Source organism: Rhinoraja longicauda, chromosome 16 (assembly GCF_053455715.1).
Source record: "Rhinoraja longicauda isolate Sanriku21f chromosome 16, sRhiLon1.1, whole genome shotgun sequence".
Taxonomy (NCBI): Eukaryota; Metazoa; Chordata; class Chondrichthyes; order Rajiformes; family Arhynchobatidae; genus Rhinoraja; species Rhinoraja longicauda.
Genome location: NC_135968.1, coordinates 10,174,926 through 10,202,232, shown reverse-complemented (window position 1 = coordinate 10,202,232; position 27,307 = coordinate 10,174,926). Strand labels below are relative to the sequence as shown.

At 46.9% G+C, this 27,307-nt stretch overlaps 1 protein-coding gene across 1 annotated transcript in view; it reads left to right on the top strand.

The window, feature by feature from the left end:
• pcdh15b (protocadherin-related 15b) overlaps positions 1-27,307 on the top strand; it is a 1,128,636-nt gene that overhangs the window by 221,197 nt on the left and 880,132 nt on the right. Inside the window, exon 2 of the mRNA XM_078413191.1 lies at positions 19,393-19,473. The gene's annotated coding sequence lies outside the window, so the exon portion shown is untranslated. The remainder of the gene's footprint in view (positions 1-19,392; positions 19,474-27,307) is intronic.

Below are 27,307 nucleotides of genomic sequence, written 5' to 3'. Positions count from 1 at the left end.
GGTCCTAGTCTCGTGTCAGTGACCCTCAAATCCTGACAAGCAGTAATCAGTTTGCAAATCTGGCTTCACTTTACCTTGAGATCAATGTACTTTTTTGCCTACACTGGATGTAATATTCTGATCCCTAAAAGGGAAGCTTGTAACTCCTGACTCCCGACTACATAATCCGTGCCACAGACGGCTGTCATCCAGACCAAGTGATTGGTTGTTATAGTTTCTAAGAGGCGTCGTTATCTTTGGCTCTGAAAATGGTCGTTAGGAGCATTAATCAGTTAATCGAGCATGAACTGTTTCTGTCATTGTCAAAGTTTGATCCTCCATTAGTGCGCAATATAGTAGCAGGAATTGCAGTCAACAGAGGCTGTACGCTTCAAAGAAGGATCACTTTTTGCTCCGTACAGAGCATGTTTTAAAGGAACCAATTCAAACCTCTCCTTTAAAATGGAGGAACGCGGAACTGCAGATGCTGGTTTACAAATAAAAAGACAAAAAGTGCTGGAGTAACTCTGCGGGGAAGTAACTCCGAAGAACATGGATAGGTGACGTTTTGGGTCGGGATCCTTCTTCAGTCTGATTTGTAGGGAGGGAGAAAGCCGGAAGAGAGTAGGGACAGGACAAACCCTGGCAGGTAATATTGATACAGGTGAGGTGGGTTTTTGTGACAGGCAGATGCTTGGGCAAAGGCCAGAGGAAAAGAAAAGGCCAAAGGCAAAGTCCTGAAGTTGTGAAACAAAAGTGCCAGAGACCCGGGTTCGATCCTGACTACGGGCGCTGTCTGTACGGCGTTTGTACGTTCTCCCCCGTGGCCGCGTGGGTTTTCTCCGGGTGCTCCGGTTTCCTCCCACTCTCCAAAGACGTACAGCTATTGCAGGCTGTCGGTAAAACCCGTAAATTGTCTCGAGGACGTGTAGGAGAGTGCTAGTATACGGGGTAATCGCTGGTCGGCGAGGACTCGATGGGCCGAAGGGCATGTTTCCACGTTGTATCTCTGAAGTCGAAAGTAAAGTCTAAAAGGGTTGAAGGGTTGCGAACAGTGAAACTGTGGTAGCCTGGTTGCCACGCTGAGAGTCCCCCTTGCTCATGTAACCTTGGCTTGGATGAGTACAGCCCCCACCCTGTTATCCCTGACTCCAGCCGCATGGTCCGAATGGCCACTGCCACCACCGGCGGGGAAGTCCCACCCTGAAACAGTCCCGACAGCCAACAATGCCCACCGGCTCTGATAGAGTTGCTGCCCTTACAGCGCCAGAGACCCGGGTTCGATCCTGACTACGGGCGCTGTCTGTACGGAGTTCGTACGTACGTTCTCCCCGTGACCTGCGTGGGTTTTTACCCGGGAGCTCCGGTTTCCTCACACACTCCAAAGACGTACAGGTTCGTAGGTTAAGACAAGTCCGAAGAAGGGTCTCGACCCGAAACGTCACCCATTCTTTCTCTCCTGAGATGCTGCCTGACCTGCCGAGTTACTCCAGCATTTTGTGAAATAAATACCAGGTCTGTAGGTTAATTGGCTTGGTAAAATTGTATTGGATAGGTTTGGAGGTACTAGTGTAGATGGGGCATGTTATCATATCATATCATATATATACAGCCGGAAACAGGCCTTTTCGGCTCTCCAAGTCCGTGCCGCCCAGCGATCCCCGTACATTAACACTATCCTACACCCACGAGGGACAATTTTTTACATTTACCCAGCCAATTAACCTACATACCTGTACGTCTTTGGAGTGTGGGAGGAAACCGAAGATCTCGGAGAAAACCCACGCAGGTCACGGGGAGAACGTACAAACTCCTTACAGTGCAGCACCCGTAGTCAGGATCGAACCTGGGTCTCCGGCGCTGCATTCGCTGTAAAGCAGCAACTCTACCGCTGCGCTACCGTGCCGCCCGTGCCGTGTTGATCGGTGTGGGGAAAGGACATGTTTCCACTCTGTGTGACCCTATGACTATGTAAAGATCCATGCTTTCCTAAGTTGTACCATTGGCTTTTTACCGTTCAACAATAGATTTTTGTAATTTCGTTGAACATTGCTTTGCAAGTGTTATTTCTTGTTTAGTTTTCGCAGTCAGGTTTATTTATTTTGAATTACTTTTTATTAGCGCTCAATTTTGGAATGAATGGTTGTTTTATGCATTGCCACAGGATATAATTACTTTTGCTCCTCGTTTATTGCAGGGGAAAACAAGGGAAAGAGGCGATTGATGTTATCAAAAGATTTTAACTGGGTCTTTGGCCACACAGGTTCCACCGTATTATTTTAGTACTGGAGCAATCGAGGTGCAGAGGGGCCTCGTAGAGTATCTTGGCAGTTGTTTTCATTTGCATGTTTTCATAGCATCTTTTACCAACATTACAGCAGATTGGCTGAAATGAGCTCTTCCGCTTGTATCATTGTCATTTTGTCACGGAGTGGGGTTGGGAACGAAGGGAGGCTTCCGTACAAATGGAAATGATTTCTCTTTGGCAAGAAAGGGTCGTGCTGCTGCCTCACAGCGCTTGGCGGGTTCGATCCTGACCACGGGTGCTGTCCGCACGGAGTTTGTACGTTCTCCCTCCGAGACCTGCGTGGGTTTTCTCCGACAACTTTGGTTTCCCCTCCCGCTCTCCAAAGACGTGCAGGTTTGTAGGTTAAATGGCTTCGGATAAACGGAATTTCACTTCCCCTTCATTCCTTAACCTTTACATCAGCAAAATGGCTTTGTGGAACCTTGGAAATAGGCCGTTAAGGTTCAAATCCCACTCTAAGGTGACGCAGCTGAAGAGTTGCTGTCTTCCAGTGCTTTCAGCGCCGAGGACCCGGGTTCGAACCTGACATAACATAACATAACATAACAAAACTTTATTGTCACTCGGCACAACACCGAACAAAATTTCAGCAGTCACAGCAAAAAAAGAAAAGAACACAGGACACCCGACCCCAACACAAACATCCATCACAGTGACTCCAAACACCCCCTCACTGTGATGGAGGCAACAAAACTTCCACTCTCCTCCCCCCGCACCCACGGACAGACAGCTCGACCCCTACCGAGGCAACCGACACGCACAGCCCCCGCAAGGGGATGGAAGGCCCCGCGGCCGAGCCGCCCTGGGTACTGAAACGTCCCGCGGCCGCACCGGGCGATGTTAAGTCCAGCGGCCAAGCCGCACCGGGCACCGAAACGTCCCGCGGCCGAGCCGCACCGGGCACAGAAACGTCCCGCGGCCGAGCCGCATCGGGCACCGAAACGTCCCGCAGCCGAGCCGCACCGGGCACTGAAACGTCCCGCGGCCGAGCCGCGCCGGCGATGTTAAGTCCAGCGGCCGAGCCGCGACGGCGATGTTAAGTCCAGCGGCCGTGCCGCGCCGGGCGATGGAAGGCCCCGCGGGCGAGCTGCGCCTCGGGGAAGAGACCTAATAAAAGAAAGGTTTCGCCCGCCCCACCCCCCCCCCCCCCCACAACACACCCACCCCCCCCCCCCCCACACATACACAGCCAAAAACAGAAACAAAAACCATCCCAACACCGACACAAACAAAAAAAAAGAAAAAAAGACAAACAGACTGCCAGAGAGCCGCAGCCGTTAGGCGCAGCCAACTCCTCCCATGGGCGCTGTCTGTACGGAGTTTGTACGTTCTCCCATGTGACCTGCGTGAGTTTTCTCCGAGATCTTCGGTCCCCCGTCGCCCCCCCCCAACGCTCCAAAGGTTAGTAGGTTAATTTTGCGTTGTGTAAATGTAAATTGCCCCTAGTGTGTGTAGGGTAGTGTTAATGTGAGGGGTTGGCTGGTCAGCGCGGACTCAGTGGGCCGAAGGGGCTGTTTCCACGGTGTATCTCGAAACTAAACGAAACTAAACCAACAGCACTGTTATTAATGAAACACACAGGATATCACTTGGGAAGAACTGCCTGTGGGGAAGTGAAAAAATTAATAGGTCTATTTGAAATATTGCCAGCCAACTGTTTTAATCTCAGATCAACTGAATGAGAGAGAGGATCTAATGTACCAGAGACACAAGGAGCTTTTGTTGCTGGAATCGTGAATAAAACACGCAGTGTGCTGGAGTTACCTAAAGGGTCAATAGACAATAGGTGCAGGAGGAGGCCATTCGGCCCTTCGAGCCAGCACCGCCATTCAATGTGATCATGGCTGATCATTCTCAATCAGTACCCCGTTCCTGCCTTCTCCCCATACCCCCTGACTCCGCTATCCTTAAGAGCTCTATCCAGCTCTCTCTTGAATGCATTCAGAGAATTGGCCTCCTCTGCCTTCTGAGGCAGAGAATTCCACAGATTCACAACTCTGACTGAAAAAGTTTTTCCTCATCTCAGTTCTAAATGGCCTACCCCTTATTCTTAAACTGTGGCCCCTGGTTCTGGACTCCCCCAACATTGGGAACATGTTTCCTGCCTCTAACGTGTCCAACCCCCTTAATAATCTTATACGTTTCAATAAGATCTCCTCTCATGCAGCATCTGTGAAATAATCGATTAGGTGACATTTTGCCCTTGAGACCCTTCTTCAGACAATTTGTGGCTTTTTTGTTTCAGAGATTTAAAATACAGATCCATTTTAAATACAGATTTTAAATACGGGGTGGCACGGTGGCTCATTGTTAGAGTTGATGCCTCACAGCGCCTGAGATCCGGGTTCGATCCTGACTAAGGGCGCTGCCTGTACGGAGTTTGTACGTTCTCCCCGTGACCTGCGTGGGGTTTTTCTCCGGGTGCTTCGGTTTCCTCCCGCACTCCAAAGGTGTACGGCTGATTGGCTTCGGTAAAATTGTAAAACAGGAGCCGGCAGATGCGTTCCCGTAGCCCGCTTCCGCGGCCGGTACCTCGGCCCCCTGAGGCCCTGACCCCTTGTTGGTTCCGGCAAAACGGAAAATCCAGCAAAGCTAGGATTCCAGCAAGGGTGCCGGAAAATCGGTGTTGGGCCTGAGAAGTCTCCAAGAGGGGAAAGGTGAGATATTGAGCTCCAATCTATATTTACCACAAGATGTCATCTTGATAAAGGACAGAGAGTGATTCAGGATCTGACGACTAATTAAATTGCCTGATAACTCATGTGAAGGAGGCTTCATGCATTTTCATGGCTGCCAGTGTAATTAATGGCCTCTCCTCAGGATGAACAGGCTGTAAATGATTCTGGTCCATCAGGTCTGTGGGAACCTTATAGACAATAGACAATAGGTGCAGGTGTAGGCCATTCGGCCCCTCGAGCCAGCACCGCCATTCAATGTGATCATGGCTGATCATTCTCAATCAGTACCCCGTTCCTGCCTTCTACCCCCTGACTCCGCTATCCTTAAGAGCTCTATCCAGCTCTCTCTTGAATGCACTCAGAGAATTGGATCACCGCGTGTGTTACAAGGTTGTGTGAACATCCTGGCGAACTCTTGAGATCCCTGACACTTTTGTGAGCGTCTATGTCTCGTGGTGCCTGCGGCAGTGAGTGCTGCTTAGATTTGGTTTAGTTAAGAGATGCAGTGCCGAAACAGGCCCCTTAGGCCCAACAAAGTCCGTGCCGATTAGCAGTTCTCGCACACCTACAGTTACAGATGCACTGTGCCAAGTGCAGGAATGGCCTCTGTTATCAAGCATCCAAATAGTCCTTCCATAAGCTAGGAAATCTCTCCTTTCCATTATCCCTAACCAGTCTGAAGAAGGGTCTCAACCCGAAACGTCACCCATTCCTTCTCTCCCGAGATGCTGCCTGACCCGCTGAGTTACTCCAGCACTTTGTGTCTATCTTCGGTTTAAACCAGCATCTGCAGTTCCTTCCGACACATCAGCTGGGGTACTGTTCGATTCGCCTCTACCCCATTGTGGACATTGGGCTCAAAACGTATAAGATTATTTAGGGGTTGGACATGTTAGAGGCAGGAAACATGTTCCCAATGTTGGGGGAGTCCAGAACAAGGGGCCACAGTTTAAGAATAAGGGGTAGGCCATTTAGAACGGAGATGAGGAAAAACTTTTTCAGTCAGAGAGTTGTGAATCTGTGGAATTCTCTGCCTCAGAAGGCAGTGGAGGCCAATTCTCTGAATGCATTCAAGAGAGAGCTCGATAGAGCTCTTAAGGATAGCGGAGTCAGGGGGTATGGGGAGAAGGCAGGAACGGGGTACTGATTGAGAATGATCAGCCATGATCACATTGAATGGCGGTGCTGGCTCGAAGGGCCGAATGGCCTCCTCCTGCACCTATTGTCTATTGTCTATTGAACCGATGCAGTACAAAGCTGAGAACTACATTATGCACTATGTACCTCCCCCTTTGCTCTACCTGTTGTACTTGAGTGGGATTTGATTGTATTTATGTACAGTATCTGATCTGGATAGCATGTGAAACAAAGCTGTTTACAGTCCCCCGGTACACATGAAGGTAATTATAAAACCTAAACCTGTAAATACAAAATGGACTTCCTTCGGAAAGTGTTTAGGTTAGAAATACAACCCAGGAACAGGCCCTCTGGCCAACCAAGTCCCAGCCGACCTGCGATCCCAACACTCTTTAACACTGTCCTACACACACTAGGGACAATGTTTACATTTATACCAAGCCAATTAACCTACAAACATATATGCCTTTGGTGTGTGGGAGGAAACCGGAGCACCCAGAGAAAACCCACGCCGGTCACAGGGAGAACGTACAAACTCCGCACAGACAGCACACCTTAGTCAGGTTGAAACCCGGGTCTCTGCTGCTGTAAGGCAGCAACTCTACCGCTGCGCCACCGTGCCACCATTGCTAGAAATGCCACTCTAATGTATTAGAGTGGGATTTAAAGCCATAAGGTCATAAGTGATGGGAGCAGAATGAGGCCATTCAGCCCATCAAGTCTACTCTGCCATTCAATCATGGCTGATCTATCTCTCCCTCCTAACCCCATTCTCCTGCCTTCTCCCCATAACCCCTGACACCCATCAATTTGAACCTTAACCACCTATTTCCATGGTTAGACAGAGCCAGTTTGCTGATACAAAGGTCAAGGAATGAAAGGCAAGTGAGATGCCAATTAAAAGTACAGTTTTATTAACATTTGAATTAAATTTCAGTTTTACCATAATTATTTGGTGTCATTATTGTCTTTGTTAAGCTGGGCATTTTGCTCGTCATCTCATTCATGCCGGAGTATTTTCAGTCAATTCATGAGCAGGGCAATAGTATATCTACTGCTATGTCTCTTGTCTGTCTCAGCCTCTGTGTGACTGTCCCATTTCATCACCCTGGCACCAACAATTCTTTTTCCTTAGCTTTGTGCCAACATCACTCCCTTGCCAGAAACAGTCGACAAAACTCATTCTCATGTCAGCACCGAATTCTATGTCATCAATCTAGCTAATTCCCCTTCTTTCTTCCTTTTCACCGATCCTGTAGTGAAAATATCACTCTTTGCTTCTCCTGCTATTTCTCACAAGCTGCGCTTTGTTTGCGAGCGATGTTACGCTTGTTTTCAGTCCTGCTGATAGATACGTTGCAGGTTTTTCTAATAACTTCGTTCCCATGCAAGTACCCTCTGACATCTCCGTAATTGCAGCTCACACGATCTCTCCCAAATCAGCACCATTTCACACTCCAAAGACGTACAGGTTTGTAGGTTAATTGGCTTCGGTAAAATTGTACACTGTCCCTCGTGTGTGTGGGATAGTGTTAAGTGTGCGGGGATCACTGGGCGGCGCGGACTCGGCGGGCCGAAGGGCCTGTTTTCGCGCTGTATCTCTGAATTAAACTCAAACTCCCGTGCATTAACCAGGCTGGCATCTCCAATAAATGCATGATTGTCAGATATAAACTAAACTAAACTAAACTTTGTATTTGAAGCACCAAGTCAAGTCAAGTTTATTTGTCACATACACATACACGATGTGCAGTGAAATGAAAGTGGCAATGCCTGCGAATTGTGCACAAAAAAGAATTACAGTTACAGCATATAAATAAAGTTAAGAACCGATTGTTTTGTTATCCTATGCTAAATTATAGAAGATAGACGCAAAATAATGAGGGATCATAAATTTTACATTATAACATAGAAACATAGAAACATAGAAAATAGGTGCAGAAGTAGGCCATTCGGCCCTTCGAGCCTGCACCGCCATTCAATATGATCATGGCTGATCATCCAACTCAGTATCCCGTACCTGCCTTCTCTCCATACCCCCTGATCCCTTTAGCCACAAGGGCCACATCTCACTCCCTCTTAAATATAGCCAATGAACCGGCCTCAACTACCTTCTGTGGCAGAGAACACGTTCTGTGATTGTTCAGAAATCCTGAAACTCATTGGAAATCAAAGCCATGACATGATGTCCTTTCTGACACAGTGGTAGAGTTGCTGCCTTGCAACGCCAGGGACCCGGGTTCAATCCTGACTACAGGTGTTTGTCTGCACGGAAGATAGACTCAAAATGTTGGAGTGATTCAGCGGGTCAGGTTTTCTACAAGATCTTCGGTTCCCTCCCACGCTCCAAAGACGTACAGGTTTGCAGGCTAATTGGCTTGGAATAAATGTAAATTGTCCCTAGTGAGTGCGGAAAGTGTTAAAGGGCGGGGGTCGCTGGTCGCTGCGGAGTCGGCGGGCTGAAGAGCCTGTCTTCGCACTGAACTAGTAACTCTGGTAGGAAACTGGAGCACCCGGGGGAAAACCCCACGCCCGGATCCTCCATTGTTCTTCCCTTTCCCTATCTCGCCCAATGCTGTGGAGGCCAAGTCAGTGGATATTTTTAAGGCAGAGATAGACAGTTTCTTGATTAATAATAATAATAATAATAATAATAATAATAATAATAATAATAATAATAATAATAATAATAATAATAATAATAATAATAATAATAATAATAATAATAATAATAATAATAATAATAATAATAATAATAATAATAATAATAATAATAATAATAATAATAATAATATATTTCTTTATTTGTCCAACACCGGGGAAATTTACAGTGTTACAGAAGCAAAGTGGATAGCAAGAGAGCAAGAGATCAATCATTATAAATAAAAGATACATAACTTGTCATCAGTTTTCTGTGTGTTCTTTGCTGTTATTGTTGACGCGTCTGCTGGGAACAGTGCTGGTTGTGCAGTCTCACAGCAGCGTCAAGGAAAGGACCTCCTATATCTCTCCTTCACGCACTTGGGGTGAAGGAGTCTGTCACTGAAGGAGCTACTCAGTGCAGTGACAGTGTCCAGCATGGGGTGGGAGTCGTTGTCCAGCAGCGATGTTAGCTTTGCCATCATCCTCCTCTCTCGCACCGCCTGCACTGAGTCGAGGGGGCAACCCAGGACAGAGCCGGCCTTCCTGACCAGCTTGTCGAGTCTCTTCCCTTCCGCCGCTGAGATGCTGCTGCTCCAGCAGACCACTCCATAGAAAATGGCCGATGCAACCACCGTGTTGTCGAAGGTCCTCAGTTGATGCCCCCTGCACTCCAAAGTACGGGCGTCAGGGGTTATGGGGAGAAGGCAGGAGAATGGGGTTGAGAGGGAAAGATTGGTCGGCCATGATTGAATGTCGGGGTAGACTTGACGTGGGCCTAATTCTGGCTCCGGGAACCTTTTTGAACTTGATGTGCAGATAACTTGGACGGTTTCCCCACCGGCTACACCACGCCAGGCACTGAACATTGACTAGATATGAATGGGTGATACAGTACAGCACACTCTGCTGACAAATGAGCTGCTGCACTCAGCGGTCCCCTGACCTACCATGTCACATTGAAGCTTTCAATTGCCAGCTCACCTTTCGGTAAACTTTGCAGTTTTATTGCTAATAAAAATTGAATCACCAGAATAAACGCTTTTAGGTGAGTTTTCACACAGCCATCTGTTAAGTTGATGATGCCAGAAGGTGAGGAAGGAAAGTGTTATTTTTTATAGTGCCTCCAACTGCAGATGTGCATATCATTATCAATATAGGGGTAATGTTGTCATCGCACCTATATTCTTTGTACTCAATGAATGCAATGCAGGCAGATGAACCTGAGTAATATTTGCCCTAGTTGTGATTTGTAGAACAAAAGGAGATGTGGGGGGGGGGGGCAAGTGTTCTTACACAGTGGGTGGTGTGTGCCTGGAACTTGCTGCCAAGGTTGAGGCAGGTGTGATAGGGGCATTCACGAGGCTTTTGGATGGGCATATGGCTATGATGGGAATGGGGGTGGGAGTATGGGTTAAATGCGGGTAGTGTAGTTTAAGGATAGTGCATGGAAATATGCCCTGATATAAAAACATCTACCTCACGAGAGACCCTTGGACTATTATCGGACTAGTATCTTGCACTAGACGTTATTCCCTTTATCCCGTATCTGTGCACACTGGACGGCTCGATTGCAAACCTGTGTCGTCTTTCCGCCTTCTGGGCAAAAAAGCTTTTCATTGTACCTGGGTACAGGCGACAGTAATAAACGGGATTGGTACGGGTGTCTTGACTAGTACGGATGTCAGGGGTTATGGGGAGAAGGCAGGAGAAAAGGGGTTGAGAGGGAAAGATAGATCAGCCAGTGTGTGCAGTTTTGGTCTCCAAATTTGAGGAAGGATATTCTTGCTATTGAGGGCGTGCAGCGTAGGTTTACTAGGTTAATTCCCGGAATGGCGGGACTGTCCTATGTTGAAAGACTGGAGCGACTAGGTTTGTATACACTGGAATTTAGAAGGATGGGAGGGGATCTTATCGAAACGTATAAGATTATTAAGGGGTTGGACACGTTAGAGGCAGGAAACATGTTCCCAATGTTGGGGGAGTCCAGAACCAGGGGCCACAGTTTAAGAATAAGGGCCATTTAGAACAGAGATGAGGAAAAACTTTTTTAGTCAGAGAGTTGTGAATCTGTGGAATTCTCTGCCTCAGAGGGCAGCGGAGGCCAATTCTCTGAATACATTCAAGAGAGAGCTAGATAGAGCTCTTAAGGATAGCGGAGTCAGGGGGTATGGGGAGAAGGCAGGAACGGGGTACTGATTGAGAGTGATCAGCCATGATCACATTGAATGGCGGTGCTGGCTCGAAGGGCTGAATGGCCTACTCCTGCACCTATAGGTCTATTGTCTATTGTCTATTGATTGAATGGTGGAGTAGACTTGATGGGCCGAATGGCCTTATTCTGCTCCGAGAACTTATGAAATTATAAACTAAACTAAACTAGACTTTTGAGCCAAAGGGACTGTTCTTGTTCCATACTGTTCTAAGTTCTAAATGCTCTGAGTGAACTGTTTGTGAGAACAGCCGCTATCTTTTCTCGGTTGCACCTTGGAAAATAACTGATTGCACACTCACACTTCACGAGGCAAAAACATTGCACTTAGTTCAGTTTAGAGATACAGTGGTAAAACCAGCATTTCGGCCCACCGAGTCTGCGCCAACCAGCGATCCCCGCACATTAACACTATCCAACATACACTGGGGATAATTTACACTTACACCAACCCAATTAACCTACAAACCTGTACGTATTTGGAGTGTGGGAGGAAACCGAAGATCTGGGAGAAAGCCCACGCAGGTCACGGGGAGAACGTACAAACTCCGTACAGACAAGCCCCCGTGGTCGGGATCGAACCCGGGTCTTTGGCGCTGCAAGGCAGCAACTCCACCACTGCGCCACCGTGTCGCCCAACTTGTTCAAATTTAGATGGTCACAATATCTGCCAATAAATTACAACATTCAAGAGAGAGCTGGATAGAGCTCTTAAGGATAGCGGAGTCAGGGGGCATGGGGAGAAGGCAGGAACGGGGTACTGATTGAGAATGATCAGCCATGATCACATTGAATGGCGGTGCTGGCTCGAAGGGCCGAATGGCCTCCTCCTGCACCTATTGTCTATTGTCTAACATACTCTGGACACTGCAGTTCTGACTTGGTATTTTTTTGGACTCGAGCTGCAGTCCAATCTGGCTGAATTAGTTGATTATTTGCTACAAATATCTGATGCTACTTTGATGCCAAAGCCGCAACCTTTGATTTTGTAGTGCTTAAAAAGCAAACCTTATCAATGTGATTGAATTAGAGTTTAAATAATTCACCAGCAGAAAATAACAAAAGAACCTGTTAATGAGAGGCCCACAGACTGTGAAAAGAGAAGGGATTTAAAATTGCAGAACTGTCAGAAAAGCAGCATTTGTTAGGATTTACTTATTAAAATGGGAGATAATAATATCACAACAGAGCACAGTGCACCACAGGTCAAATCTCTAATGGATTGACTTTTAATAATAATAATAATAATATTCATTTATTGTCATTGCAACGAGTACAACGAAATTAAAAAATAGCCAATCCTGACGGTGCGTAAAAACATATATGCAATAAATGCACAAACAAATAAATACAATTATATTAAGTACAAAAGTTTTAACAGTGTGACCTAGTGCAGAAAGTAGTGTTCAGTTCTCGTATGGCCCTGGGGTAAAAACTGTTCTTAAGTCTGTTTGTTCGGGATTTGATCGACCTGAAACGTCGACCAGAGGGCAGATGAACAAACAGACGGTGGCCGGGGTGGGATGGATCTTTTATTATTTTGCCTGCTCTACTGAGGCAGTGTAGGCTGAACAGGTGCTCCAGGGAGGGCAGTGAGCAGCCGATGACATTATTTGACTAGGTCGGATCTGTTATACTGTTTATGAGTTCACAAATAGGGGTGGCACAGCGGTAGAGTTGCCGCCTCACAGCGCCAGAAACCCGGGTTCGATCCTGACTATGGGTGCTGCCTGTGCGGAGTTTGCACGTCCTCCCTGTGACCGCGTGGGTTTTCTCCAGGTGCTCTGGTTTCCTCCCGCGCTCCAAAGACGTGCATGTTTGCAGGTTATAGGGAGTGGAGGAAAATGTGGGATGGCATAGAACTAGCATGTTTGTACGTTAATTGGCTTCCCTAAAAAAATTGTCCCGAGTGTATAAGATAGAACTAATGTAACGGGTGATCGCTTGTTGGCATGGACTCGGTGGGCCAAAGGGCCTGTTTCCACGCGGTATTTCTAAACTAAACTAAATACATATGTTTCTAAAATATTTGTATTCAATATACTCACAGGAAAGTTAAAGCAATGTGGTTTACATGAACAATAGAAATAGGTAGATAAGAAAATAAGAAAACACGTTAGCGGTTTGTTATCACAAGCTCAACTCACCATTAAATCTGATCATGAATGGTCTGCCCAGATCTCATCTCCTCTTCTGTGCCAGTTCCCAAATGTTGAAAGACTGGAGCGGCTAGGCTTGTATACACTGGAATTTAGAAGGATGAGAGGAGATCTTATCGAAACGTATAAGATTATTAAGGGGTTGGACACTTTAGAGGCAGGAAACATGTTCCCAATGTTGGGGGAGTCCAGAACCAGGGGCCACAGTTTAAGAATAAGGGGTAGGCCGTTTAGAACTGAGATGAGGAAAAACCTTTTCAGTCAGAGAGTTGTGAATCTGTGGAATTCTCTGCCTCAGAAGGCAGTGGAGGCCAATTCTCTGAATGCATTCAAGAGAGAGCTGGATAGAGTTCTTGAGGATAGCGGAGTCAGGGGGGTATGGGGAGAAGGCAGGAACGGGGTACTGATTGACAATGATCAGCCATGATCACATTGAATGGCGGTGCTGGCTCGAAGGGCCGAATGGCCTCCTCCTGCACCTATTGTCTATTGTCTGGCGGGTTTGGTTAATTGGTGTAATTTAGTTTAGAGATACAGTTTGGAAACAGGCCCTTCGGCGCACCGAGACCACACCGACCGTCATTCTCCCGTTCACAACTAGTTCTACGGTTTTCCCACTTTACCATCCACTCCTCACCCGTTCGGGGCAATTTACAGAGGCCAGTTAACCAGCGCATCAGTGGGGTGCGGGAGGAAACCGGAGCACCCGGAGGAAACCCTTACCGACACAGGGAGAACGTGCAAACTTCACGCAGACATCACCCGAGGTCAGGATCGAACCTGGGACTCTGGAGCTGTGAGGCAGCGTCACTACCAGCAGCTCCAATGCACTGCCCCCAGTGGTACAAAACATACAGCACATGAACAGGCCCTTCAGTCCACATTGTCTGTGGGGAAAATGTTATTCAGTTTTCATTGAAAAAAATGGGGCTTATTGATATTTGCTGCTAAAGTAGCAAGTTTAGTTATTGTTCATACTTGCTATTTGCCTATTTAATATCTTTTAACCTAAGCACTCGGTGGTGAATCTGTGGAATTCTTTGCCACAGAAGGCTGTGGAGGCCAAGTCAATGGATATTTCTAAGGCAGAGATAGATAGATTCTTGGTTAGTGCCAGTATCAGGGGTTTTGGGGAGAATATGGGACGTGTGTAGCTGGGACATGTTGGCCGGTGTGGGTAAGTTGGGCCGAAGGGCCTGTTTCCACACTGTATCACTCTCTTGACTCTCTGACTCTAAATTGATGGCCACATTTTCCCACATTACAACAACTGTGCCCGCATTTCAGAAATACTTAATAAGTTGTGAAGCGCTTCAGGGCATCTTGAGGCTGTGAAAGGTGCTATATGAATGCAAATTCTGTTAAACTGATCCGTGAGCACCTCTAGTGTGTGAAATGAAGGACCCTCCCTGTCCTGTATATTGCCTTTTCTTTTTTCGCAGGCTGCTTGTTAAATTATAACTCCTTATTGTATCTGCAGGCCTTGTGGTTTGTGCTGAAATAGAGGTGAAGAGAGGGCCTCACTTCTCATGACCTTGTCATTTTTCACTATAATTGAAATGAGTGAAAATCTAGGTGTGGAATTAAGCCTGTAAGGCTTCACAACTCTATCGCACTGTATCCACGTACAAATCGCACTGTTCCAAAATATTACTGGAAAGACCGGGTCATTATTTCAAAAGACAGAAGCATTAAAATAAGTAGTCAGCAGGAGACTGGACGGCTCATATGGAGTAAAAGCTGTGTTGCACCTTGAGTAAAATGGAACGATTATTTAGTTTTATTCGGAGATACAGCGCGGAAACAGGCCCTTCGGCCCACCGAGTCCGCGCCGACCAGCGATCCCCGCACACTCACACTATCCTCCACACACTAGGGACAATTTACATTTATACCGAGCCACTTAACCTACAAACCTGCACGTTTTTGGAGTGTGGGAGGAAACCGAAGGGTGACTTGGACAGTCTGTGTGAGTGGGCGGATGCACGGCAGATGCAGTTTAATGTGGATAAGTGTGAGGTTATCCACGTTGGTGGTAAGAATAGGAAGGCAGAGTATTATCTGAATGGTGTCAAGTTAGGAAAAGGGGACGTACAACGAGATCTGGGTGTCCTAGTGCATCAGTCACTGAAAGGAAGCATGCAGGTACAGCAGGCAGTGAAGAAAGCCAAAGGAATGTTGGCCTTCATAACAAGAGGAGTTGAGTATAGAAGCAAAGAGGTCCTGCAGTTGTACAGGGCCCGAGTGAGACCGCACCTGGAGTACTGTGAGCAGTTTTGGTCTCCAAATTTGAGGAAGGATATTCTTACTATTGAGGGCGTGCAGCGTAGGTTTACTAGGTTAATTCCCGGAATGGCGGGACTATCATATGTTGAAAGACTGGAGCGACTAGGCTTGTATACGCTGGAATTTAGAAGGATGAGAGGAGATCTTATCGAAACATATAAGATTATTAAGGGGTTGGACACTTTAGAGGCAGGAAACATGTTCCCAATGTTGGGGGAGTCCAGAACAAGGGGCCACAGTTTAAGAATAAGGGGTAGGCCATTTAGAACTGAGATGAGGAAAAACCTTTTCAGTCAGAGAGTTGTGAATCTGTGGAATTCTCTGCCTCAGAAGGCAGTGGAGGCCAATTCTCTGAATGCATTCAAGAGAGAGCTGGATAGAGCTCTTAAGGATGGCGGAGTCAGGGGGTATGGGGAGAAGGCAGGAACGGGGTACTGATTGGGAATGATCAGCCATGATCACATTGAATGGCGGTGCTGGCTCGAAGGGCCGAGTGGCCTCCTCCTGCACCTATTGTCTATTGTCTCGGAGAAAACCCAGGCAGGTCAAGCGGGCAACGTACAAACTCCGTACAGACAAGCGCCCGTACTTGGGACTGAACGCGGGTTTCTGCCGCCGTAAGCGCTGTCAGGCAGTAAGTAACACTACCGCTGTGCCACCGTGCCACCCTGATTTATCTTCAGAATTTAAAAAAAAAAGAAATTGTATCCCATCCAAAAACGAATCTACACTTTTCTATTGCCATAGCCTGGTTCAAACATGGGAATTATAAAAATAAAATGATGGTTATTTAAATGCAATCTTCAAAATGATATTCTTGACCTCTGTGGAAACAATTTTGAGTTAAAAGTATTTTCAAATGGATCAACATGTTTGAGTAAGTATTATTAATGTGGGCAGAGGGAACTACATGGATTTCATGAACAGTATTTCATTGCAGTTCTGAAACTATTGATCCACCAGAGAAATAGCGCTTAGACCATTGTCACGGAGCAGAAGGAGGCCATTTGGCCCATTGAGACTAAGGCAGCTTCAAGGAAAAGCAATCCCATGACTCTCATTCCTCCATTTTGAGGGGGCCTCATTGAAACGTACAGAATAGTGAAAGGCTTAGATAGAGTGGATTTTCGAGAGGAAAAGTCTAGGACTAGAGGTCATAGCCTCAGAATTAAAGGATGTTCTTTCCGGAAGGAGATGAGGAGGAATTTCTTTCGTCAGAGGGTGGTGAATCTGTGAAATTCTTTGCCAAAGAAGGCTACGGAGGCCAAGTCATTGGATATTTTTAAGGCAGAGATAGATAGATTCTTGATTAGAATGGGTGTCAGAGGTTATGGGGGGAAGGCAGGAGAATGGGGTTAGGAGGGAGAGATAGATCAGCCTTGATTGAATAATGGAGTAGACTTGATGGGCCGAATGGCCTAATTCTGCTCCTCTCACTCATGATCTTATGATTTTGTCTTTTAGGCCCAAATTTTAAATTTGACAATTATAACTCTCTCACTCAGCTGTTTAAGAGGAACCACTTTCCTCTCTTTACCCTCTCTCTAAAACAGTCACAGTCTATTCCACCTCTTCCTGACTTGCTTTGCTTCCAGGGGAACAAGCCCAATTTCTTGAGACTATTTTAATCATTTTTTTCCTGGAGTTAGATGACTAGAATTGTAAGTCTTCTACCTGTTTTGACCTAACCAGTGTGCAACATAACCTCTCTGCTTTTGTACTGTTTAGTTTTAGTTTCGTTCAGTTTAGAGATACAGCGCGGAAACAGGCCCCTCGGCCCACCGAGTCCGCGCCGTCCAGCGATCCCCGCACGTTAACACTATCCTACACACACACTAGGGACAATTTTTTTTTTTTTAAACACTGACACCAATCCAATTAACCTGCAAACCTGTACGTCTTTGGAGTGAGGGAGGAAACCGAAGATCTCGGAGGAAACCCACGCAGGTCACGGGGGGACCGTACAAAGTCCGTACAGACAGCACCTGTAGTCGGGATTAACCCGGGTCTCTGGCACTGCGATGCTGTAAGGCAGCAACTCTACCACCACGCCACCATGCCGGCCTACTGGTAACCATTATTTATGATTTAGGGAATCACAGATACTTTACCAATCTCTGACTTCATCAATGCTATCATGAACATATACAATTAATTCCCCCCCTACATCAAAAATCTTCTAACCCCCCTCTCTATCCCCAGGTCCCTCAGGTCGGCCGACTTGGGGCTACTCACTATCCCGCGGTCTAGGCTTAAGCTCAGGGGTGACCGCGCTTTTGCGGTTGCAGCTCCTAGACTGTGGAACAGCATCCCTCTCCCCATCAGAACTGCCCCCTCCATCGACTCCTTTAAGTCCAGGCTCAAAACCTATTTCTACTCCCTAGCGTTTGAGACTCATTGAGGAGGCGCTGTGAACTGTTTTGTATGTGCTGTTATGTTTGCGTGCTAATGTATGTTTCATTTTTTCTTTAGTACCTAATCAGATGTACAGCACTTTGCTCAACGTGGGTTGTTTTTAAATGTGCTATACAAATAAAATTGACTTGACTTGACTTAATGGCGTGACACTCAACAGTTTTGATGTACAAAACGATCTTGGGGTCCAAGTCCATAAACTCCCTGAGGGTGTCAATACATGTGGATAGAGAAGTAAAGAAGGCCTGGGGCCATTGAGTGTAAAAGTCTGGACGTCTTAATGCAGCTAAGCCACAATTGGAGTATTGCCTGCAGTTCTGGTAACCCATTGCAAGAAAGAAGTGGAAACTTTGAAAAGGGGGCAGAGGAGTTTACCAGAATGATGCCTGGATTAGGGGGCATTAGCTTTAGCAAGAGGTTGGACGGACTTAAATTGTTTCTCTGGAGGTTTTGGACAACCTGACAGAAGTGTATTGAACTATGAGAGGCATATTTATATGGTGAATATAAAGATGCATGAGTATGAGTTGGTGAATCGAGGACCAGAGGACATAGGTTAAAGGGGGAAAGGTTTAGCAGGAATCTGAGGGGTAACTTTTTCACGTACAGGGTGGTGGGTGTATGAAACAAGCTGCTAGAGGAGGTAGTTGAGGCAGGGACTATCGCAACGTTTAAGAAACAATTAGACAGGTACATGGATAGGACAGGTTTAGAGGGATACTAGACCAAGTGGACCCGTTGGGCCCAAACCTCTCCTGCATTGGTGCAGCACCCTGTCCTCCCCCACCTCCCCTCTCTCCTCAACCCCCCCCTCCTCTCCCTTCTCCCCCACTCCCTCCTCTCTCCCTCCTCCCCTCCCCCTCCCCTCCTTTTACACTTTAAAATGTGAATAACTTTAAAAATATAACACCGATTTCAATAAAACTACTTGCATTATCTCTAAAGTGACAATGGTGAGTAAGGTGGGCCTAAAATTGTTGCGCTGTCGTGTACTGTTTTGGCTGAAGTTCAGTCACAAACAAGATAACAAACGAGAGTTTTAGTATATAGATGGGCCAAACGCAGGCAGGTGGGACTAGTGTAGCTGGGACATGTTAGTCGGAGTGGGCAAGTTGGGCCGAAGGGTCTGTTTCCATGCTGTATCACTATATGACAAATAAGACATTGGTAGGGTCGATAGCCCTTAATCTGGGCAGTATTCTTGTGCAGTACTGTTCTGTGTTTGGTGTTAATCTCGTAAAAAAATTCAATCAGATTCATCAGGCGCAATTTGCCCTTAATAAATCCCTGCTCGCTCCCCTTTAACCATTGCAGCTTCTCTCCGGAAATGTCCATTATTGTATCAGAACGAGTTTAAGCAAATCATCTCAAACTGATACCGTGGCCCATGCGTAATATTTATTGCAAACTCTGTCCCTTCTCTTGGTAAAAGATTATTTAATGATATAAGATTTATTCATAGAAACTGGCGTAATTTATTGGAAATGCAGAAGTTCAAAAGGAAAAGAGGATGAATCCTAATTCTGCACTTGAGGTAAAGACCTTGAAGTAACACTGATCAATAACACTGTCTTGCAGGGAAATGATGGCATAATTCACAAGGGTACTACTCTCAGCTGCTGTCACAACCGTCGCTAACTGGAGAGATCACAAAATCAGGTAGGGGGGGGGCACCTTGTTTATTTGTGCACAATTGTAAATAAAGTGTCATTGTGAATCCTCCGACCATTTAAAGCAAAACTATTGTTGGCAGTATGACCACCGGTTGCGATATTAAATAAATGATTCAGCTGGTGCCGTGATGGCTGGCTGATTCTACATAACCATAATTATTCTTGCTATGTTTAAGAATCGCCTGTTAATTCTGTTTCAACCAGCTTCCTGTAGAATTTTTACGCTCTCAACTTTGCTTGCTGTGGTAGGGATTTGTTATTCCCTATGATGGTACTGATGCTTTTATTCTGTAGAAGGGCAATGTTTTAATCTTTAAAGCAAAATGTTTTTTCTAACATCAATGCAATATGTTGAAATTCTGCCGGAGATAGCCTTTGTGGTTCCCAGGAAAGAGGATCTCACTGTTGTTTGGGCTGATGAACACACACAACTGGGCTTTAATCTTTGATGAACAATTTTCCTGTGGTCTCTCATTAGAAGCCCTTTTGAAAGTTTGTGTTCAGTCGACCGAGGAGCCCTTGTTGTGATTTTATTGAAGGAAATTATGCAACAAGAACAATCTGTTCATGTGGTCACCCAATGCCTGCAGAGTCACAGTATTTGGCCAACATGAATTCAACATGTGGTGAAACTACCATGTATTGCACCTGATTCCAATATTTCTGTTGAACCCAATGAAATCTTGGCTCCCGATGTCCTAAGGAGCAATCATTATTAATTGTATATTTAGTTCAGTATGCCATAAACTGAATCTCCAAATTAGATGCTGCTCGGATTCTCCCTGGGGACAGATGTCATTGTTAAACAATACTTGAGTAAATTATTGAGCCATGTACAACTCACTGGGCGGGCTTATTCCTGAAAGATGATTGATAACATTGGAAAGAAAATGGAAGATTTCATCAATAATAGTGCCCTATTTCTGGTGCTCAGTCCAAACTGAAAGAGAAAATTATATATTGGTTTTAGCTTTACTTTATACTTTATTGTCACATGTGACAAGACACAGTGAAATTCTTTGCTTTCATACCCGAGGTATGCAAATAGTCGCCCATAAAGGGCAGTGAAAAAAATCCCCCCACCCCCCACGCGCCAGTTCCCCCTTTGTCCTTTACCCCTCCCTCACGACGGTCCCCCCCACGCCGGGTCCTCCATTGTCCATCCCCCCCCCCCCCACATTGGGACCTCCTTTTATTCACAAAATGCTGGAGTAACTCAGCAGCTCGGGAGAGATGGAATGGGTGACGTTTCGGGTCGAGACCCTTCTTCAGACTGATGTCAGGGGGGCGGGACAAAGGAAGGATATAGGTGGAGACAGGAAGATAGAGGGAGATCTGGGAAGGAGGAGGGGAAGGGAGGGACAGAGGAACTATCTAAAGTTGGGGAAGTCGATGTTCATACCACTGGGCTGCAAACTGCCCAGGCGAAATATGAAGTGCTGTTCCTCCAATTTCCGGTGGGCCTCACTATGGCACTGGAGGAGGCCCATGACAGAAAGGTCAGACTGGGAATGGGAGGGGGAGTTGAAGTGCTCGGACACCGGGAGATCCGTTTGGTTAATGCGAACCGAGCGCAGGTGTTCAGCGAAGCGATCGCCGAGCCTGCGCTTGGTTTCGCCGATGTAAATAAGTTGACATCTAGAGCAGCGGATGCAACAGATGAGGTTGGAGGAGGTGCAGGTGAACCTCTGTCTCACCTGGAAAGACTGTTTGGGTCCTTGGATGGAGTTGAGTGGGGAGGTAAAAAGGACAGGTGTTGCATCTCCTGCGGTTGCAGGGGAAAGTGCCCGGGGATGGGGTGGTTTGGGTAGGAAGGGACGAGTGGACCAGGGAGTTACAGAGGGAACGGTCTCTGCGAAACGCAGAGAGGGGAGGGGATGGGAAGATATGGCCAGTGGTGGGACCTCCTTTGTTCCTTCCCTCGGCAGCGACAAACTCACTCCCACGTGGTACGTCGGTCGGCGCCATCATCGACCGCCCCGCCGACCTCTCCACTAACACTGCCGGGTCCTCTCCGGGTGCCCCCGTGGCACCGGCCCCGGCCCCAGCCGCGGGCACCGCAGACCCAGGCACCGATGGGCGCAGGCTTGGTCGACCCGAGAGGCTCCACCGAGAGGCATTTGTGTTTTGGTAATTCTCATCGACCATCTGCGAGTTGGCTAGCCCGTTTCAGGGAGCATTTTGAGGTGGATGGCATTGATGTGGGCCTGGTGCCACCTGTATGATCGACTGGGCAAGGATGACAGATTTCTTCCCCAGAAGGATATCACTAAACCGAATGAAGTTTTGCAGCAATCTGATAGTTTCGTTGTCTGACCAAAACTCAGTGATTTATTCCAGATTCATTGCTGAATTTAAATCCCACAGATCTCTGCCCCCCCCTCTCCAGTAATTTACACATTGTGCTGCTACTATGTGTTAAAACTGGTGTGTGTTCATGTTCAGAAGTGATAGGAGCAGAATCAGGCCATTCGGCCCATCGAGTCTACTCCACCATTCAATCCAAAGATTCACCACCCTCTAACTAAAGAAATTCCTCCTCATCTCCTTCCTAAAGGAAAGTCAATAGACAATAGACAATAGACAATAGGTGCAGGAGGAGGCCATTCGGTCCTTCGAGCCAGCACCGCCATTCAATGTGATCATGGCTGATCATTCTCAATCAGTACCCCGTTCCTGCCTTCTCCCCATACTCCCTGACTCCGCTATCCTTAAGAGCTCTATCTAGCTCTCTCTTGAATGCATTCAGAAAATTGGCCTCCACTGCCTTCCGAGGCAGAGAATTCCACAGATTCACAACTCTCTGACTGAAAAAGTTTTTGCTCATCTCAGTTCTAAATGGCCTACCCCTTATTCTTAAACTGTGGCCCCTGGTTCTGGACTCCCCCAACATTGGGAACATGTTTCCTGCCTCTAACGTGTCCAACCCCTTAATAATCTTATACGTTTCGAAAGTCCTTTCATTTTGAGGCTGTGACCTCTGGTCCTAGACTCTCCCACCAGTGGAAACATCCTCGCCCACATCCACATGCTTTATTTAAGACCCTCAGTCTGCATCAACAAGGATTAAGTCCACAATATTGTAAATCGCAGTTGTGATGGGAGCGCCATTTGCAACATGTTTACGCATTGTACCAAACAATGCAGAAGGTTTTGGAAATGGCTGAGAAGGTTGCAGACACTTGCTGAGAAGGCCGAGGGAGTAGATGGTGGTGGCGATCACTTCCAGAAGTCCCTGTAAGCAACATTTGAAGGAGGTCAATGTCTTGATGAGAATGGAGAAGCGGCTGAAGGCACCTTCAATCCAAACCCCAACGTATTGCCCACACCAGAGATGTAATGCTGAGGTGCTGGTCAGGCCGCATTTGGAGTACTGAGCAAACGTGGGCCCCATATCTGAGGACGGGTGTGCAGGCTCTGGAGAGGGTCCAGAGAAGGTTTACATGAATGATTCCAGGAATGAGTTGGTTAGCAAATGATGACCATTTGACATCACTGGGCCTGTACTCACTGGAGTTTAGAAGGTTGAGGGAGGACTTCATTGAAACGCACAGAATAGTGAAAGGCACAGATAGAGTGGATGTGGAAAGGATGTTTCCACTGGTGGGAGAGTCTAGGACCAGAGGTCATAGCCTCCGAATTAAAGGGCGCTCTTTTACAAAGGAGGTGAGGAAGAACTTTAGTCACAGGGTAGTTAATCTGTGGAACTCATTGCCACAGAGGGCTGTGGAGGCCAAGTCAGTGGGTATTTTTAAGACAGAGATGGACAAATTCTTGATTAGAACGGGAGTCAAGGGTTATGGGGAGAAGGCAGGAAAATGGGATTAGGAGGCAGAGATCAACCATGATTGAACGGCAGGAGACTCGATGGGCCGAATGGCCTAATTCTACTCCTGTAACTCGTGAACTTGTGAACTATTGCTTCTACCAAAAACAAAGTGCTGGAGGATAGACACAAAGTGCTGGAATAACTCAGTGGGTCAGGCAGCATCTTTAGTTTAGTTGAGAGATCCGTCGCAGAAACAGGCACTTCTGCCCACAAAAGTCCGTACCCACCAGCGATCGCCTCACACTATCCTGCACACACTAGGGACAATTTACATTTATACTAAGCCAATTTACCTACGTCTTTGGAGTGTGGGTAAAAACCAACGATCTTACAGACAACCCACGCGGCCACGGGGAGAACGTACAAACACCCTACAGACAGCACCCGTAGTCAGGATCGAACCCAGGTCTCTGGCGCCGAAGGAGCTGTAAGGCAACAACTCTACCGCTGCGCCACTGTGCCGCACCGATCCCCTTTCTCCAGAGATACTGCGTGACCCGCTGAGTTACTCCAGCACTTTGTGTTTATCTTCGGTATAAACCAGCATCTGCGGTTTCTTTCTTCACAACTTGCTGGAGGAACTCGGTGGGTCAGTCTGAAGCAGGGTCTTGACCCGAATCGTCACCTGTCCATCCCTTCCACAGGTGAATTTGCCTGACCCGCAGAGTCAATGACCTGTGTAGTGATATGTGTAGTGAAAGCTTAATGTATTATATTTGATGCTTTTGTATAAATGTATATATCTGTGGAGTGACCACACGGAGTGAGTGACCACCTGGAGATGAGTGACCACCCGGAGATGAGTGACCACCCGGAGATGAGTGAAATTCCGCAGAGGAGTGACCACCATGATGGCGAAAAAAGCAATTGTGTTTAATTGTGTTTAGTTGTGCTATTGGTTTTGTTTGCAAATAGCAATGGTGTTTTGGTTTTGTTTGTTAAATATATTTTAGCCCTCGAATGGTAAAGAAAACAATTTTATATAAGACAAGGGGGATGTTGTGATATTGCTGGGACTACTTTGTGTATCCAAGAACTACTTTGTATGGCTGTGTATATAAGTGATGGGTGTGATTAGGCGGTCACTCTGGATGCAGGCGGCCTTGGAATAAACAGCCTGGAGTTGAGCTCCAGCAATGTAACCTTTTATACACGTGTACTCGTGGTCCTTCCAGAGTCACACTAAAGGTACAACAGGTACCGGACCACGAAGTACAACACCTCCGGCTTTTTTGTTTTCTGCTCAAGATTCCAGCATCAGCGGTCTCTTACCTGCCTACTTCTCCGACCAACTTGGCCCCTGTTCAACTAGCTTCATGCTCGGCTCCCATCAATCCCTGACCCATGTCATTTATTGACACACTGCATCGAACGTTCACTGGCTTTAATGCTGCTGCAGGCTTCACTCACACAGACACACATCTACACATCTCACAGTCTGAAGAAGGGTTTCAATCTGAAACGTCACCCATTCCTTATCTCCAGAGATGCTGCCTGTCCCGCTGCGTCACTCCAGCATTTTGTGTCTCTGCCTTCGCACATAGACAATAGACAATAGGTGCAGGAGGTGGCCATTCGGCCCTTCGAGCCAGCACCGCCATTCAATGTGATCATGGCTGATCATTCTCAATCAGCACCCCGTTCCTGCCTTCTCCCCATACCCCCTGACTCCGCTATGCTTAAGAGCTCTATCTAGCTCTCTCTTGAAGAATGCATTCAGAGAATTCTCACAGTCTTGGCAATGGTACAGACATCACCGCACTCAAACAGATGACACAACACCTACATTTCACAAGCTCACAAGTTATAGGAGTAGAATTAGGCTATTCAGCCCATCGAGTCCACTCCGCCATTCAATCACGGCTGATCTCTGCCACCTAATCCCATTCGCCTGCCTTCTCCCCATAACCCTTGACACCCATTCTAATCAAGAACTTGCCTATCTCTGCCTTAAAAGTGTCCACTGACTTGGCCTCCACAGCCCTCTGTGGCAATGCGTTCCGTAGATTTACTACTCTCTGACTAAAGAAGTTCCTCCTCACCTCCTTTTTAAAAGAGCGCCCTTTAATTCGGAGGCTATGACCTCTGGTCCTAGACTCTCCCACCAGTGGAAACATCCTTTCAACATCTTCTTTATCTATACCTTTCATTATTCTGTATTTCCCTCTCAACTTGCACATTTTCCTCTTAAAAGACAGTTGGACAGGGACATGGATGGGAAATGTTTGGAGGCATTTGGGCCAGAAACGGGCAGGTTTATGAGGATGTTGCCAGGACGAGCGGGTCAGAGCTACAGGGAGGGGTTGAGTAGACTGGGACTCGATTCCTTTGAGCGCAGGAGGATGAGGGATGATCTTATAGACATGGATTTAAGGTGAAGGAGAAAAGATTTAATAGGAATCTGAGGGGGTAACCTTTTCACACAAAGGGTGGTGGGTGTATGGAACAAGCTGCCAGAGGAGGTGGTTGAGGCTGGAACGATCCCAACGTTTAAGAAACAGTTAGACAGGTACAAGGATAGGACAGGTTTGGAGAAATATGGACCAAACGCACGCGCACAGGTGGGACTAGTGTAGCTGGGACATGATGGCCGGTGTGGGCAAGTTGGGCCAAAGGGCTGTTTCCACGCTGTATCACTGTGTGACTAGCTGGGATGAGGGTCGATAGGGCATCTTGGTCGGCATGGGCGAGTTGGGTGGAAGGGCCTGTTTCCGTGCTGTACGATTCCGTGATGCTATAACTTGAAGTTGCACGCAAATGGAGGGAGATGATACCACTCTGAGTCTCAGTCTATGGAGGAAAGAATATGACAGCCATCGCCAATGCACTGATCAACAGCAGATCAGATAATGACGATAGACACAAAGTGCTGGAGTAACTCAGCGGGTCAGGCAGCATCTCCGGAGAAAACGAATGGGTGACGTTTCGGGTCGGGACCGTTCTTCGGGCTGAAAGTAGAGGGGAGGGAACTGGAGGTAAGAAAAGGAAGGCCAGAACAAAGTAGGGCTGGCAACAGATGACATATGGAAGGGTGGAGGCCATTATGGCCCATTGTTGGCCGAGGAAGGGGTTACTTGAAATGAGAGAAATCAACGTTCATACCACTGGGGGTTGTAAGCTGCCCAAGCAAAATAGACAATAGACAATAGACAATAGGTGCAGGAGTAGGCCATTCAGCCCTTCGAGCCAGCACCGCCATTCAATGCGATCATGGCTGATCACTCTCAATCAGTACCCCGTTCCTGCCTTCTCCCCATACCCCCTCACTCCACTATCCTGAAGAGCTCTATCCAACTCTCTCTTGAAAGCATCCAACGAACTGGCCTCCACTGCCTTCTGAGGCAGAGAATTCCACACCTTCACCACTCTCTGACTGAAAAAGCTGGGATGAGGGTCCTCATCTCCGTTCTAAATGACCTACCCCTTATTCTTAAACTGTGGCCCCTTGTTCTGGACTCCCCCAACGTTGGGAACATGTTTCCTGCCTCTAATGTGTCCAATCCCCTAATTATCTTATATGTTTAAAAAATATGAGGTGCTGTTCCCCCATTTTGCGTGTGGACTCAGTCTGATAGTGGAGGAGTCCCAGGACAGGAACGTATGGTCAGATTCATCCAAAAATCTAGTTGTCACATTATTGGATGTATTGAATGGCTCAGCAACCAGGGGTCCCCCACATAAAGATTTACAATGATTCAGAACCTGCTCAGAGAATACATTCTTTCTTACTTACTTCTGAACTGGACAACCCCTTATACTGTAGGAAAGAACTTATAACAACCCTGATTGCTGAGCCATTCAATACATCCAATAATGTGACAACTAGATTTTTGGATGAATCTGACCATACGTTCCTGTCCTGGGACTCCTCCACTATCAGACTGAGTCCACACGCAAAATGGGGGAACAGCACCTCATATTTTGCTTGGGCAGCTTACAACCCCCAGTGGTCTAAGAGGAGTTGAGTATAGTCTAAGAGGAGTTGAGTATA